Below are 15,839 nucleotides of genomic sequence, written 5' to 3' on the forward strand. Positions count from 1 at the left end.
GAGCCTGAGGCCTGTCTCAGTAATCTCTTTCTACATTTTCTCCCTTGGAGGAGCTGCTCTCAGAAACTGTGAAGACATGGATCTGTGCATCACAAGAAATGGACTGTAGCAGTCACTTACTTGGATCTTCCTTCAAAAAAGAATTGCCATTCAGGTACAAGGAGTTTGGTTAGCTAACAGCCTCCAGCTGCAGCGTGTCCAGAATTCATCTCAGCTTCCCAGTCATGACCATGCTCTCCTTGGGCAGCTCTAGCTGGTGACTAAACATGGTGGGTGTACTAAAATCTGGCCATTTCTGCCCATGCAGGACTCCTCTAACAGGCAATATGTGCTCTGAAGTTCCCAGTTAGGTTGACTGAGATTTTTTTCAGATCTGCATCACAGATTGAGGCTCTCCCTAGCCAATTCTGCTTTCTCCCCATTTCCTTTCACAGGCATTCCACCCCATAAAACCTCTTGCGCTACTATATCCATTTCAACGTCTGCTTCCCAGGAGACCTGAACCAATATACTATGTAATTAGCTCTTTATGTGTATCAATTCATTTAACCCACTGATGTATTATTGTTAGTCCATTTTACAGGTGAGAAAACTGAGGCACGAAGAAATTATTAATTTGCCCAAGATCACAAAGTGAAAGGAGAATTAAATTTGAACCCAGTTTGACTCTGGAGCCTGTAATTTAATCACTATGCTAAGGGAGACAGGATACTGTCTTGTCATCTTTAGATATTAACAGTGATTATTCCGTGTAATTTTAAAGAGTAAAAGAGCAAAAGGATATACACTAGAGGAAAAGCTACATTTTTGGCTAAATATAAAAAGAAATAATACTGCTAAAATTCTAATAATGTGCAGAATGAGCACCTTCAGGAAGTAATCAGGACCTATCATCTGAGAGTTCAAATAGTCTTGGATATGGTGAGGGTGAGACTTTAAAAAACAGATAAAAGTTGACCTACATCAGTAAAAGGTGTTATTTACTAAGTCCTATGTGGAAAAAAGGGGTTCCACAACCAAATAAGTTTGGGTAATACAGCCAGGCACAGTGGCTCATGCCTGTAATCCTAGTTCTTTGGGAGGCCGAGGCAGGTGGATCACCTGAGGTTAGGAGTTTGAGACCAGCCTGGCCAACATGGTGAAATCCCATCTCCACTAAAAATACAAAAATTAGCCAGACATGGTGGTGCATGCCTGTAATCCCAGCTACTCAGAAGCCTGAGGCAGGAGAATTGTTTGAACCTGGAAGGCGGAGGTTGCAGTTAGCCAAGATGGCACCACTGCACTCCAGCCCGGGCAACAAGAGCAAAACTCCATCTCAGAAAAAACCGGGGTAATACATAGCTGAACAAAGTTAAACAAGTTTCTTCTACTCCTTAGTCTTTAGAATACTAATGTGCATTTGCAAACTTCTACCTGAGGGATATAGTAAGCTGAAAACCCAAACTTATTTGACTGAAGAACATTTCCTTGCTCCTAGGGAACATGCTTTAGAAATCCTGGATGGGCCTGGAGCAGTGATTCATGCCTCTAATCCTAGCACTTTGGGAAGCCGAGGCGGGCAGATCACTTGATGTCAGGAGTTCAAGACCAACCTGACCAACATGGTGAAACCACGTCTCTACTAAAAATACAAAAAATTAGCCAGGTGTAGTGGCGGGTGCCTGTAATCTCAGCTACTCAGGAGGCTGAGGCAGGAGAATTGCTTGAATCCAGGAGGCCGAGGCTGCAGTGAGCCAAGACCACACCACTGTACTCCAGCCTAGGAGACAGAGCGAGACTCCATCTAAAAAAACACACATATACACATAGACACATGAGAAGATGCACACGATGAAAAAAGAGTGTGGACTTTCCAGTCAGAGATATATGAGTTTGATATATAAGTTTGAATCATGGATGTGGGCTTAAGCTTAGGAAAATCAATAAAACACTCCAAGCCTCAGTTCCCTCAGCTATAAAACGCATAATAATACAATGATCTTATAATAGCCTTAGTAAGAGTTAGAAATAACATATGTGAAATACCAGAAAGATGGCACACTACAAGGAAGGATTTTATATTACATAAAAAGTAATACAAAGTAAAAGAATAAAAAAAACTCCACAAACCTGAAATTATGGAAGAACGGGATGCAAAAATAGCAGTGAGGAATGATCAGCTTGGAACCAAATCATGACGGCTATATGCCAGGTTAAAGAATCTCAACCTTGCTTTTTTTTTTTTTTTTTTTTTTTTTTTTTGAGACGGAGTCTCGCTCTGTCGCCCAGGCTGGAGTGCAGTGGCCGATCTCAGCTCACTGCAAGCTCCGCCTCCCGGGTTCACGCCATTCTCCTGCCTCAGCCTCCCGAGTAGCTGGGACTACAGGCGCCCGCCACCGCGCCCGGCTAGTTTTTTGTATTTTTTAGTAGAGACGGGGTTTCACCATGTTAGCCAGGATGGTCTCGATCTCCTGACCTCGTGATCCGCCCGTCTCGGCCTCCCAAAGTGCTAGGATTACAGGCTTGAGCCACCGCGCCCGGCCTCAACCTTGCTTTTTAAACATTGAGCAGGAATTTCCAAGAGTGACCTCACAATAACTTCAAAAATAATTTACCTCAGCTACTACTACTAAAAAAAAAAAAAAAAAAAAAAAAAGGGACAGTTATCACCAGAATCACAAAAAGGCCTACATGATGTATTGTGAAGTTCAAGTTTCAAACTGGCAGTGTTTTATTTTAATTAATTTTTAGGGATTGTTTCTCCTGCTCAATTGAAAATGAAAAATGGAGACTAAAGTTTATATAAATCCTGACAGGATGTTTTGACAAAATTTTGACATTGCTTGTTCTTTTTTTTTTTTTTTTTTTTTGAGAAAGGATGTTCCCCTGTTGCCCAGGCTAGAGTGCTGTGGCGCGATCTCGGCTCACAGCAGCCTCCCCTCCGGGTTCCCAGGTTCAAGCGATTCTCCTGCCTCAGCCTCCTGAGTAGCTGGAACTACAGGGGCCCACCACCACGCCCAGCCAATTTTTGTATTTTTAGTAGAAACCAGGTTTCACAATATTGGCCAGGCTGATCTTGAATTCCTGACCTCAAGCGATCCATCCACCTCGGCCTCCCAAAGCATTGGGATTACAGGCATAAGCCGCCGTGCCCGGCCCTATCTCTCTATCTCTCTATCTCTCTATCTATCTACTTATTTAGAGATGAGGTCTCACTATGTTGCCCAGGCTGGAGTGGAGTACAGTGGCTATTCTCAGACATGATCCCACTACTGATCAGGTTGGGAGTTTTGAGCTGCTCCATTCCCATCCTGGGTCAGTTTACCCCTCCTTAGGCAACCTGGTGGTTTCCCACTTCCAGGAGGTCACCCCCTCCCAGGAGGTCACCATACTGATGCCAAACTTAGTGCAGACACCGATCGGCATAGCACACTACAGCCCAGAACTCCTGGGTTCAGGCAATCTTCCTGCCTCAGCCTCCCAAGTAACTGGGACTACATACAGGCACATGCCACCACACCCAGGCCAGGTATTTTAACAAAGAGAATTTTGATATAGACTCTGTTGGGCTATGAAACAAATCATAAAAACATGTACAATTTACTCTTTCTTCATTTTAATAAAATGAAATCTCACAGATAAACACCAAACCTTAATCATTAAAGGTTAGGAAAGAACCAAACCATATTGCAAACAGAAATGCATACTTTTTCATTAATCCTACCAAAAAGGCTCCAGAACTGCTGTTTTTTTAACTTTATATGGAAATTATGCCATCCAAAGGAACTAAAGGATTGTATAATAAACCAGAAAAAGAATTTCAGCTCAAAATCACCACTATAGGCCGGGCGCGGTGGCTCACACCTGTAATCCCAGCACTTTGGGAGGCCAAAGCAGGTGGATCACAAGGTCAAGAGTTCAAGACCAGCCTGGTCAAGATGGTGAAACCTCATCTCTACTAAAAATACAGAAATTAGCTGGACATGGTGGCGGGTGCCTGTAATAATCCCAGCTACTCGGGAGGCTGAGGCAGAGGATTGCTTGAATCCAGGAGGCAGAGGTTGCAGTGAGCTGAGATCATGCCACTGCACTCCAGCCTAGGCGACAGAGTGAGACTCCATCTAAAAAAAAAAAAAAAAATTCACCGCTATAGATTCTAAAAGTGAACTTCAGCGGGAAAATACTGTGGGTGATCCACTGCATGTAGAATGAAGGTCTAAAACTTGCACTTTGTTTACTCTCACAGTGGTTCCCTGTAGTATTTCCTAACCGGTTTGAAAAAACTTTAGAAACATTAGCAAGTAATTACTGCTGAGTTTGAACTATGTCCTAAAAAACCTCATAGGGAGGCTTTAATACCTTGAATGAGTAACCAAAACATTGGGTGATATTCTACATATAAGACGATCACATTTGTATTTATATAAAATTATGTATCATTGAGAGGTAATGGCGAGTCTTAAAATCTGTCATGCCTGACTGCCTAGAAATGTTAATATGAAACTGGACTGTAAATTTTTAGAAATGCTTCAGTAGAGTTAAAGAAAAACTAAACTTAGGCATTACAATTGCCTTTTCTTAAGAAATATTCATATTGCCTGGGCACAGTAGCTCGCCTGTAATCCCAGCACTTTGGGAGTCCGAGGCAGGCGGATCACAAGGTCAGGTGTTCAAGACCAGCCTGGCCAACACGGCGAAACCCCATCTCTACTCAAAATACAAAAATTAGCAGGGCGTAGTGACAGGTGCCCATAGTAAAAGCTACTCGGGAGGCTGGGTCAGGAGAACTGCTTCACCTGGGAGGCAGAGGTTACAGTGAGTCGAGATCACGCCACTGCACTCTAGCCTGGTCGACAGAGCGAGAATCTATCTCAAAACAAAGCAAAACAAAACAAAAAAAATCATGTTAAGGCTGGGCACAGTGGATCACGCCTGTAATCCCAGCACTTTGGGAGGCCAAGGCAGGTGGATCACTTGAGGTCAGTTCGAGACCAGCCTGGCCAACATGGTGAAAGCCCGTCACTACTAAAAATACAAAAATTAGCCAGGCGTGGTAGCGCGCACCTGTAGTCCCCACTACTAGGGAGGCTGAGGCGGGAGGATCGCTTGAACCAGGGAGACAGAGGCTGCAGTGAGCCAAGACTGGGCCACTGCACTCCTGCCTGGGTGACAGAGCAAGACTTCATCTCAAAAAAAAAAAAGAAAGAAATATTCATATTAATAGAAGACAGCCTTTTATATAGCTGAAGTCCTCACACCACCATTCCTATCACCACCCAATGTGGTTAATCAGTTCCATCCACCAGAGTTCACTGTTTACTAAATAGGAAACTAGAAAGTTTACAGCTATTTTTTGTTTGTTTGTTTTTGAGATGAAATTTCACTCTTCTTGCCCAGGCTGGAGTGCAATGGTGCAGTCTTGGGTCACTGCAACCTCCGCCTCCGCATTTCAAGCGATTCTCCTGTCTCAGCCTCCCAAGTAGCTGGGATTACAGGTATCCGCCACCGTGCCCAGCTAATTTTTGTATTTTCAGGAGAGATGGGATTTCACTATATTGGCCAGGCTGGTCTTGAACTCCTGATCTCAGGCTATCTGCCCACCTCAGCCTCCCAAAGTGTTGGGATTACAGGCATGAGCCACTGTGCCTGGCCTACAGCTTTTATCCTCATGCCAAAAACATTCCTTATCATCAAAGAATCTGGCAATGTATCTGCAAGTAAAAGCTTCAACAATTTACCTAATGACTGTAAATAAAAGTTATTAACCAAGAGCATGGTGGCTCATGCCTGTAATCCCAGCACTTTGGGAGGCTGTGGGTGGATCATTTGAGGTTAGGAGTTCCAGACCAGCCTGGCCAACATAATGAAACCTCGCTTCTATTAAAAAAGAATAAAAAAGTTATGAACCACCAATAGAGCCTTACATTATCACTTCACACTCACTAGGATGGTTATAATAAAAAAAACAGATAACAAGTGTTGGTGAGGATATGAAGAAATTGGAACCTTCATACAATGCAGGTGGGAATATAAAAAGGTGCAGCTACTTTGTAAAAACAAGCTGATAGTTTCTCGAAAGGTTAAACATACAGCTACCATTTGGTCCAGCAATTCCATCCCTATAAATACCCAAGAGAAATGAAAGCATATTTCCACACAATAATTTGCACATGTATGTTAACAACATTATTTATAGTAGCCAAAAAGTAAAAAGAGCCCCAACTGATGAATAAATAAAATGTGGTATTTCCATACAATGGAATATTATTCAGCAATAAAAAGAAATGAAGTATTGACACTTGCTACTGAACCCTAAAACTATTATGCTAAGTAAGAGAAACCAGTCATATATGGTATGATTCCACTTACACGAAATGTCCTGAATAGATAAGTAAATCCATAGAGGCAGAAAGTAGTAGTTGCCTAGGACTAGGAGGATTAGGGAGATCCTGGGAGTGACTGTTAATGGCTACAAATTGCTTTTTGGAGTGATTAAAATGTTCTAAAATTAGAGAGCAGTGATGTTTGCACAACTCTGTGAATACATAATACTGTTCTAACTTTTTCAGTTCCGTAAATGGGCTGTTTACCATAATTTAAAAGAATAACGTAAGTACTACTTAATTTGTAAAACAGAAAATACTTTAAGCATTGAGTATCCCTTATCTAAAATACTTGAAACCAGAAGCATTCGGGACAGATTAGAATTGCAACGCAAATCTAAACACAAAATTCATTTGTTTCATATATACTTTATACACATAGCCTAAAGGTAATTTTATACACTATTTTTTCATAATTTTGTACATGAAACAAAGTTTTGACTATTTTGATTGTGATCTATCACACGAGGTTAGGCGTGGAATTTTCCACTTGTGACATGATGTCAGTGCTCAAAAAGTTTTGGATCTTTGAGCATTTCGAATTTCAGACTTTTGGATTAGGGATGCTCAACCTGTAAAAACAGCACTTTTCACATTATTTTATTAAATAAAATTTACCATTATAAAGCACAAGGTATTCTACTAACCCCATAACCAAATACTAATTCTAGTGACACTTTGGTTCCTCCTTAATTTAGCAATCTCTACTAGTTCAAAATTGGATCATGCTGATTTTACTTATTATTAGTAAACTATATAAATAATTAACAATCCGGCCGGCCTGGTGGCTCACGCCTGTAATCCCAGCACTTTGGGAGGCCGAGGCGGGCAGATCATGAGGTCAGGAGATGGATACCATCCTGGCTAACATGGTGAAACTCCATCTCTACTAAAAATGCAAAAAAATTAGCCAGGTGTGATGGCAGGCACCTGTAGTCCCAGCTACTCGGGAGGCTGAGGCAGGAAAATGGCGTGAACCCGGGAGGTGGAGCTTGCCGTGAGCCAAGATCACGCCACTGCACTCCAGCCTGGGCGACAGAGTGAGACTCCATCTCAAAAAAAACAAACAAACAAACAAACAAATTAACAATCTTTCAAGCTCTTTTTTCAAAACTCAAGAGAAATATATTTTCCACTTCCAGAGTCCAGATTTAACAGGACTCATGGGACTGAACTCTGATTTACCCACTATATCATTTAATACTTACAATAATCCTGTAAGGTGACCATTATCAGTCACATTTTATAAAAAAGTAAATTGAGACTTAAAGAGGGTAAGAAACTTGTCCAAGGTTATAAGAAAAGACTGACAGGCTATTAAATCTAGTTCTTGCCTACTGTAGTTTACAAGGAAAAGTCTATGTTCTGAAAACAGTTAAGTAAATTTAATAAATTGAGAGTTTTTTGAAAACTAAATATATGAACTATTTCTATTCAGTGCCTGCAACTATATATTTTCCAATGATTATTATATACAGTTGTCTCTCTGTGTCTGTGGAGGATTGGTTCCAGGAACCCACAGGATACCAAAATCTGTGGATGCTCAAATCCCTTACATAAAATGGCACAGTATTCACATATAACCTATGCATATCCTCCTGTATACTTTAAATCATATGTAGATTACCTACAATGCCAAATACAATGTAAGTGCTATGCAAGTCAACTGTTATACTGTCTTGGGTTTTTACTTGTATTATTTTTATTATTGTATGATTACTTTTGTGTGTATGTGTGTGTGGATATTATTGAGCCTTGGTTGGTAGGTCCCACAGATGCAGAGGTCTGACTGTACCAAGAATGTTGCTCTATATAATGCAGGTCAAGTATACACAAGTAAAATTAAAGATCAACGTAAAACACTGAAAATAAATAATTTGCAACAAGTATACCCTATACAAAGGGAATACTAATTTATTGGCTAAAACTGAAATGGAAAATATACTAAGATCGAAATTGTTTTCCATAAAAAAATTCCAAAGAATTCCAAAAGTAGACTTAGTCTAAAAAAAATAAAGCAACCAAGTTTTAAGTCACGCAGAAATCCCAACGCCTGATTTTTGTTTTTCCCAAAAGGAAGAAAGAAATGTACATTTATTGAGCACCTCCTGCATGACAAACACTGAGCTAATTGCTTTCGGTTACTTTTATCTCATGGAACCTGTTCTACTTTGCTGGGAGGGGTAGTGTTACTCCAATAGTACATAAGAAACTCAGAATCTAAATGTCACATTGCTCTAAGAGGTGTAGTAAGGATTCCTGCTCACATCTGACTCCATACTCTGTACCACATTATGCAATTAACAACCATAAAACACACATATATACACCATCCCTTTAGGAACATAAGAACTTAAGCTAAAATCCAGGCAATTATCTTTTAAACAAGCTTTGTGCCTTGCAACCAGTCTGTGGCTAGCACGTTAACAAGGTGCCAAATAAAAGTTTACTGAATGGAATGAACGGTGGTAGCTTAGCAACAGAGGAAGGAATTACCATCTCTACTCACTCTACCTTTCTAAAGGAGTTAATACGAAACTATCACCAGGCAAAATAAACAATTATTTCCTTAAACAAAACACTGAATCAGGAATTGGAAGAGAAAGGAATAATCATATATAAAAATTATTATCAATGTCCTTAAAGGGCAAGATGAGACACAGACGCCTTAAACAGAGATTTAGTACGTTCCACTCAATTACAACACTTGTCTGACCTACCTTGTGACAGTTAATTAAAGGTATTCTGCTTCCACAGGACAAGTTTAGTAGAGCCCTTGGTCATTTTGTGTTTCCCAGAATACCTACAACAGGATCTGGCACTTAAAAGCCAAAACTGCATAAAAATATTTTACAGATTGTAATACCTTTTCAGATGTATTTATCCTAAAAGCCTTGCAAGGTAAGCATAATAACTGAAGTATATGCATTTTACAGACAATGACATTGGTGTCCATTAAGTGCCAAAGTAAATAACGAGGTGTTCTATCACACCACAGCGATCACAGGAGGCTCTCAATAAATGGTTGCCGATTGGATCAGCTGTCCCTCAAAATATCATTTTTCTTTCTAAGATTATTTACTACGAGAAATGACATCCTTTGAGCTGGAGCTGCAAGGAAGTGGGGGGAAAAAAAAAAAAGAAATGACTATTGCCACTAAAGATTTGTAATTTTGCTAGAAAACAGACACCTTCCTTTGGCTCAGCAAGGTTAGTTAATTTTAAATTTACTGTATCAGTGATTCTCAAACTTCAGTAGGCCTAAGAATCAGGGAGACTGATAAAAAATAAAGTTCTTTGGGCCATCGTCATCCCTAGAATTTCAATTCAAGGGACCAAGAATCCATGTATTACATATAATACCTATGTTTTATATATATACCAAGCACTCTCAACTGATTCTAATGTTGGTGGTCTTTAGGGACACACTGAGAACTGTATTCGACTGTATTTGAATGGAGTCTCGCTCTGTTGCCCAGGTTGGAGTCAGTGGCCCAATCTAGGCTCACTGCAACGTCTGCCTCCTGGGTTCAAATGATTTCATGCCTCAGCCTCCAGAGTAGCTGGGGCTACAGGTGCGTGCCACAACACCCGGCTAATTTTTTTATTTTTAGTAGAGACGGGGTTTCACCATATTGGCCAGGCTGGTCTCGAACTTCTGACCTCGTGATCCACCTGCCTCGGAGAGGGGCATCTTGCTTACATTGCCCAGGCCGGACTGGAACTCCTAGGATCAACGGGTCCTCCCAATTCAGCCTCCTCAGTAGGCCTAGCCATCACACTTTGCCTGAATTAGACTTTTAAAAATCTAAATTAACCTACCAAAATAACTGGTAATCAAGCCAATAATTAACAGAAATACTTAAAATCTGACAAAAACAATGCAAGCCTACAGCATGTAAGACAGTAGATCTTCAAAAACGTGTACCATGCCAAACTTTCTCCCTACATGGAGGCCCCATGCTGCATAGAAAGTTAAGTTAGGGATCTTTTAGGTAGTTACCTACATTCTTCGGTTTCAACTGATGAATTCAACTACGGTTCCAATGTAATTTGGTAAAATATTTTTATAGATCCTTTACAAATGGCAATGTAAAATGGAGCAGTCAGATAATTTTAAACCTAATATACAGAAATAATTTTAAAAATCACTGTCAGTACAAGCCCATTATAAACCTGTACTGTTTACAATCTGTGAGATTATGGGTGATTTCTCCTATTATTATTTATTAAGAGCCAACACGGTACCTTTCTATACTTTCCAAATTTTCTACAATAAGCATATTTTTTCATGATTGTAAGTTTTGCAAGTACCTATAAGTCTTATAACTTTCACACACATAACAGGAAAACAGGAATAACCTGTAATCACATTTCTCACAAAACATAAATATCTGACTTACGGTATCAAACTGTAAGTACTAACATTTTCCAACATTAATATCAGAACAAATCATTTTATTTCTAAAATTTAGTATGTGTCCCATTTCCTTCAGGTATTTATTAGAGTAGCTGGCAGTTAAAGAGGACTTAAAATCCTCTTGCCAACCATTATCTGGATCTCTTTAAGTGGAACATTTTCGTACCGAACACTGAAGCATAAAAATATTTCCTCTGGCGGCGGGGGAGGGGGGGGGGGGTGGGGACAGACCTTTGTAAAAGACGTTTTTATAACTGTGAGTGTTTATCTAGAAAACTTAGCATCGCAAAGATGGGATGGGGCTTTCTCCAAGGCAGACCACGCTTAGAGACAAGATATAATACAAGGAGGCTGGGCTGAGCAACCGGCAGGTGATGAAATTTCACCTCAAATAAGACGCAAAAGGTTGTTCTCGAGCAAGTCAGATCCATGAATGACACTCTAGGAGTACCACGGGCTCCCTTGGTCCCGCACTCTCTGCACCCCAATTCTCACCCTGGCCGCCTTCTCCTCCCCATTCCCCCGCCACTACCGGGATTCTGAGGTACTCGGTATGGGACGCGGGGAAGCCAAAGCTGTTTGCAAACAGGCGTCATCTACCTCCCTCTGGGATGTACGTGCAGGGCCCAGGCTAAGAGGCTGCGCTCGGCCCGGGCCCGTGCAAACCCGAAAGGCGGCCGTGCTCCTGCCGGCCCCCAGCTCCACACACCGGGCCGCGCCGGAACCGAGGCCGGGGCGAGGGCTTCCCAACGGCGCGGGGCCTAGTCGCCCCCCACGGCCTTCAGCCTCCCGGGGGACGCAGGCAGAAAGGGCTGAGGCCCCAAGACCGCAGAGTGGGGGAGGCGGCCGCAGCGGCAGGACGCCCCGTCCGCCCGGCCCGAGGACTGCCGCCAAGGCCCCCACAAGCGGCGGGAGGCGGGCGAGCCCCGGACCGCGCCGCGCCACACTCACCTCGAGTAGCGGCCGCCTGCGCTTCAGCATGGCCAGGGGGGTCGTCCCTGAGCCGAAAGCCTCCTCCGGAGGGCACCGGTGCGGCCCCAGGCGCCACCGCGAAACCTCCCACTCCTGTAGGAGCTGCGGTAGCTGCGGCTGCGGCTGCTACTGCTACAGCTGCTGAGGCCCGGCACCCGCCCAGCCGCATCGGCGCCCGGGCCGCGGCAGCCACGCGGATCCCGGAGGAGCGCCGCCGAGCCAGGCCGGGGGCGCAAGGCTGCGGCGGGACGACCGAGGTGCAGCAGGCGGGGATCCTCAGCGAAGCCTCCAGCGTCGGGTGGCCGCTCCTGCCGCCGGCGCCGCTGGGCCACAGCGCCCCCTGGACCCCACGTCCGGCTACGGCGTCGGGACTGCGGCGGCCGCGCCGGACACGAGCCGCAAGGAACGCTAAGGAGCGCGGCCTGGGGGCGGCGAGGGCCCCGCACTCCCTGCGCAGTCCGCGGCCCGCGGCCGGCCGGGGAATCCACTTCCCGGGAACCGGAAGCCCCTCAGTTCCCACCAACCCTTGACGTTCCCCGCCCCCCGCCAGACCCGAGCACCTTTTCTTTCTCTCCCGAAGGTACGTGAACGTTCTTGTCATTCGGACCCGCACCTGAGAGCAGGAATGTAAGGGAATCCCTTCGTTTGTCTCTCCCGGCTTCGGGGGTGGCGGGGAGACCCCGTTCTAATCCCTTTAATGCGTCTGGATGAAAGAAGAGTGACCCAGAACAAACCTTTTTTTCAAACATACACACACTCCTCTCCCAAAACAGACGAAGGAATTGTCTTTGACCTTAACTTTTTTTTTTATCTACTGTGTAGATCATTACAGAAATTTTCTACAGATACCAACCAAACCCTTAACACCTAAACCACCACCCCCACAAAACAAAAATGAAAATATATATGTATACATATGCCCAGCCAGAGAAGAGAATAGCCAAAGGGTTGTCCTGAAATTCATAAACAACTTAAAGGTAAGCAAAGAATCACCCATCTTTTACTAACACCCTCCCCGTCCCAACCTCTTCTCTCCCACCTCCACCCCTCATCCCAGCCGAATCCTAGTAAGGCTCTGAAGGAAGGAAATTATTACACAGTGGGGGCTATGGAATCATTCTGTTTACAGATGCCCCATATTTGATCCCAATCAGCCCCTAGGGTGCAAACGTCAGAACCAAAAACAAACAAGACTGTCAAAGGGGAAGTAGGGAAAGATAATTCTCCAAATCCTCTGATCCCCAAATTTTCCAAATACACTTTTTTGACAGAGTGGTGGTATACTAGAATGTGTAGTGACTTTGGTGTCAGACGCATACCGACACTACCAGTTCCAGTTCTGTCATCTATAGCTTTATGACCCTGGGCAAGTTATGTAACATTTTTGAACCTCAGTTTTCTCCTGCCTGCCTTGCTGGTTGTTGTGCAGATTGGAGATAAAGAGACTGGACCATAGAAGATACTCAATAAATGCTAGTTCCAATTTTTATTGGTTCCAGTTCTTTTTCTTAGGCTCAATTTTGTACTCATCTGTTTTTGTTTCTCATTCTCTCTCTCTCTCTCTCTGTGTATGTGTGTGTGTAAGTGTATTCCTATCAAAAGATGGATGCTCCATTCTTCATCCTCCCTAGTCTGGGTACAACTTCCCTAAATTTCACTAATGGGTTTATGTAACACCCCTCTACAGAAGAATAGAGCCTCATACACTGGATCCTATGACATTCTATTATACAGCAGATATCAGCATGCAACCAGTATTTTTTATGTATAAAAATTGTTATAAGGCAATCTCACCTTACCTTAGGTTATGGCCTAATGATGATAAATAATAATGAGAAACTATAGGAATCATTCATTTAATAATTGAGCAGCCACCACGGAGAAGCTGTCACCTAGTAGCTCTCTTAATGAAAGCTGTTGCTGTATAATCCTAAGTGTGCCTTTGCCACATACTCCTGAGTCACAAAAAAATCACTATACCCTTTCTATAACAAGAGAAACTGGGGCCCTAAGGGAAACCGTGATTCATCCTCGCAGTGATTCTATGAGTTAGGTGCTATGCTACCACCATTTTACATGTGAAATACATCCAACCTAAGGAAAAGCTGTAAGTAGACCCTGAGATTCCCTTCAGTCCCCAACCTGATGCCCCAACAGTGCTTTCAGCAGTATTAATAAAATGCTGTAAGGGTCATTTGTTGCTACAAAATTTTCAGTCAAGAGAAATGGGCCCTTCTACTGATTGAGATCATTAGCACTGTAACCTAATACTAGCACTGTATTTTTCATGCCTAGATCACTGCCACCACAGGAAACCTGCATTTGTTTATGAATAATCATGCAACCCAGGGCATAGCTACTACATGAAGAAGATGATTCATTTGTTCCCAAGACCAGTTTCCTCTTGCTTCACACTTTCTCTCCTTGTTGCTGAAAGCAGCTGCCTTTATCATCACCACCTCCTCCCCGATCAGAGTAGTCCACTTTAAATCCTTTCATACTCTACAATTTCATTCCATCGTTTTCAGTTTGCCTTCTGCTCCTAAAATGTCTCTCACCTGTTTTCCTCTCTTCTACTGTAAATCTCTTGTTCATTTTAATCTACTTTGGCCTTCTGTCAATTGATTTGGCTACCCTACTCTCAATTTTGCATTGATTTCCACTATTAGCTAGCAACTGTAAAATGTCTCTCTATTCCCAACCTGGTAGACCTCCCCACTTTCATTTTTATACTGTCTACATCCTGTAGAAAGCCAATATTCTAAGAATTTTTTTTTTTCAACAGAGTTTAAGCTCTAGCACCCCAAGCAAAATATTCTTTGCTCTTTAAAATTAGTTTTTAAAATTCAGGCCAAAAAGATACCCGTTTCCTGACTAGGTGAATGGCACCATCATCCACCCAGGTGCCCAAGCCAAAAATCTTGGATTCATTCTTAACTCTTGCCTCTTTCTCCTGGGCAAGTAGTTACAAAGCCTGATAAATTTTACTTTTTTGCTTTTTAAACTTCTCTTCTCCTGTCCAACTCCACTGCCACTCACTTTGATCTAGTAAATATGCTCAATAAATTATAGGTGAACTGAATGAAAAAAAGGAAGAAGGAATGAATGCATGTTCTATTTGGATATAAGAGTAAATACTGGTCGGGCGCGGTGGCTCATGCCTGTAATCCCAGCACTTTGGGAGGCCGAGGCATGTGGATCACCTGAGGTCAGGAGTTCAAGATCAGTCTGGCCAACATGGTGAAACCCCATCTCTACAAAAATACAAAAATTAGCCAGGCATGATGGCGAGTGCCTGTAATCCCAGCTTCTCGGGAGGCTGGGGCAGGAAAATCACTTCAACGCGGGAGGCAGAGGTTGCTGTGAGCCAAGATCGCACCATTGCACTCCAGCCTGAGCAACAGAGCAAGACTCAGTCTCAAAAAAACCCAAAAAACAAAAAAGTAAATACTACATAAAAGTTTGTTTAAAGGAAGGCACAAAACCCCTTCCATGCTCCTATTAACCCTCGTGCTTCCTAATTTGTAACTACTCATCACTGTAGAGTCAGTATCTATTTACTTATATGTCTCTATTGCCAAATTGTAAGCCCTTGTGGGATGGGTTCAGTGTTTGATTCATATCTGTGTCCCTAGAACCAGTCTCAGCACAAAGTACACGCCAGAGAATGTTAAGCTGAACTGAACCTCCCTCATCAGACTGTAGCTAGCCTGCATCCCACATGCTCAGTGACTTTTTAGGACTTTTCCCTTAAATTTCAGGGCCCACAAAAAATAAGACTCCCGGCCGGGCACGGTGGCTCACACCTGTAATCCTAGCACTTTGGGAGGCTGAGACTGGTAGCTCACAAGGTCAGGAGATCAAGACCATCCTGGCCAACATGGTGAAACCCTATCTCTACTAAAAATACAAAAATTAGCCAGGCATGGTGGTGTGTGCCTGTAATCCCAGCTACTCAGGAGGCTGAGGCAGGAGAATCACTTGAACCCAGGAGGCGGAGGTTGCGGTAAGCTGAGACCACGCCACTGCACTCCAGACTGGGCAACAGAGTGAAACTCCGTCTCAAAAAAAAAAAAACAAAA

This window comes from Chlorocebus sabaeus, chromosome 20 (assembly GCF_047675955.1).
Source record: "Chlorocebus sabaeus isolate Y175 chromosome 20, mChlSab1.0.hap1, whole genome shotgun sequence".
NCBI lineage: Eukaryota > Metazoa > Chordata > Mammalia > Primates > Cercopithecidae > Chlorocebus > Chlorocebus sabaeus.